This window comes from Alexandromys fortis, unplaced genomic scaffold (genome assembly GCF_014885135.2).
Source record: "Alexandromys fortis isolate MF-2015 unplaced genomic scaffold, M_Fortis_MF-2015_v1.1 scaffold_54, whole genome shotgun sequence".
In the NCBI taxonomy this organism is placed as follows: domain Eukaryota; kingdom Metazoa; phylum Chordata; class Mammalia; order Rodentia; family Cricetidae; genus Alexandromys; species Alexandromys fortis.
The window spans coordinates 6,415,838-6,417,601 of NW_026067958.1; the positions used below are offsets into that span (position 1 = coordinate 6,415,838).

General features: G+C 40.0%; 1 protein-coding gene across 1 annotated transcript in view; it reads right to left on the reverse strand.

The window, feature by feature from the left end:
• The window catches only part of Mastl (microtubule associated serine/threonine kinase like), a 49,493-nt gene that overhangs the window by 11,658 nt on the left and 36,071 nt on the right, over nt 1–1,764 (reverse strand). The window lies entirely within an intron of this gene.

The window sequence follows — 1,764 nt, forward strand, 5'->3', positions numbered from 1 at the left end:
AAAAAAAAAAAAAAAAAAAAAAAAAAAAAAAAAAATCTTCAGTTAGGCAATGGGTTAACCATCACCTTAGTTTTTAAAAGGCTTAAATTAGAAGTTGCTACAGATACTTAAATGATGGAAGAAGGACATTGGTTAATTATAATAAACTGCCTTGGCCCATTTTATTGATTAGAACATAGGTGGTTGGAGTAAACAGAAGAGAATACTGGGAGAAAGAAGCTGAGTCAGGAGTCGCCATGGTTCTCCCACTCCAGACAGATGCAGGTTAAGATCCTCTGGCTTTAATGTATTTCAAGGCTTTTATGGGACTGGATGTTTGTGTTCCGGCTTGGGATCGGAAGGAGAGTGCTCTGAGACCTGCTGATGGCTCAGTGCTCCCCACCTGCACTTGGGCAGAAGGCAGAATCAGGCTTAGGCAGGCGAAAGAGCATGGCGGGATTCCTGCCGACATACAGAGACGTGTTTTCAGATTGCGCAGTGCTCTGTGTGTCAGATTTGGCTGTAACTTGGATAAAAGAGTTTCTGTGCTACACACTCAGTCTCAGAGTTAAAGTGCTGAGTGCTGCTCCTACTTGGCGGCCCCAGAGCTAGCACAAAATGGTACAGCCTCCATTTTGAAATTTTCCTGACTCAGCAGCAGGAAAAAACTGGCTGTTTTAAAATGCCGGCTTTCTGGGCTGTGCTGCCATTGCAACCTCTGTCTGGCTGCTGCGGGAGACAGAGTCTTTGATGGCAACTAGACTCTCTGTGTGCCTAAAAGGAAGTCATTGCGTGCTGCGGCTCAGAGGCACAAGCAGCTCCGCCATGTTGGACCAGGTGGGGCAAGCAGGCAGTACCTGTTTTTGACCTAGGAATGTCACAGCTTAGATTCTTAAGTGCTTAGTGATTTAAAGGCGCAAAACAAAGTGCTCCTGGATAGTAAAAGAATTACAGATTCACAATGGAACAGATTCAGACATAAAAGACCACTAAATGAGTCACAGTGTTGGATGAATGTATGTAGGCTTGAAAGAGACAAGAAAAAGAATATAGAAAATAAAGTTGATGTTAAAAAAAGGTAAAGTCTTTAAAGAGACAGAATAAAGTAAAGTGATAAAGAAAAATAAGCCACGTAAAAATGGAAAATTCACAGAGAGTCTGGATTCTTTGTATTATTGTGTTTTCTTTAAAATTTTTGACTGTGAAGGAGCTAAGTACAGAGAGACATTTCGTTACATGGGCTGCCAAGCTAATCCAGAATGGATATAAGGGTATTACGATTTCAAAATTTGGGTCTAAGGATATGGTGCTTTGGAGAGGGTCTTCTTTTGTTTCCACAGAGGATGTGACCCTATGGATTGCATCTATCCCGGTATGGTATGATAGACCACGACCTCCTGAAAAGTTGCTGTGAACACCCTCAAAAAATTGCTTCGCTCAATTGCCAACTGAGATGAAAATAGCACACAGGTTATACCATGAACGACCTAATTAACAACGCCCCTATTCAGCAGGAAGCAGTTTGGAGAGAAATAACTGCGCCCATATTCCCAAATATTGTTTATAACTGTTCTTTTACATTTAAAGGGGGATATGATATAGATACGAATAATTTGCATTGGTATGGATTTTATGGTCAATTTTGTTATATGTATATGTATTTCTGATCTTGACTAAGGTATTGTGATTGTGTAGTTCATTTAAAAATGTACTGTATAATTAGGAAATATAGGTTGTTAATGGATAATCATTGATAATAGTCAAGCTTGTAGTAATGTTAGTTAG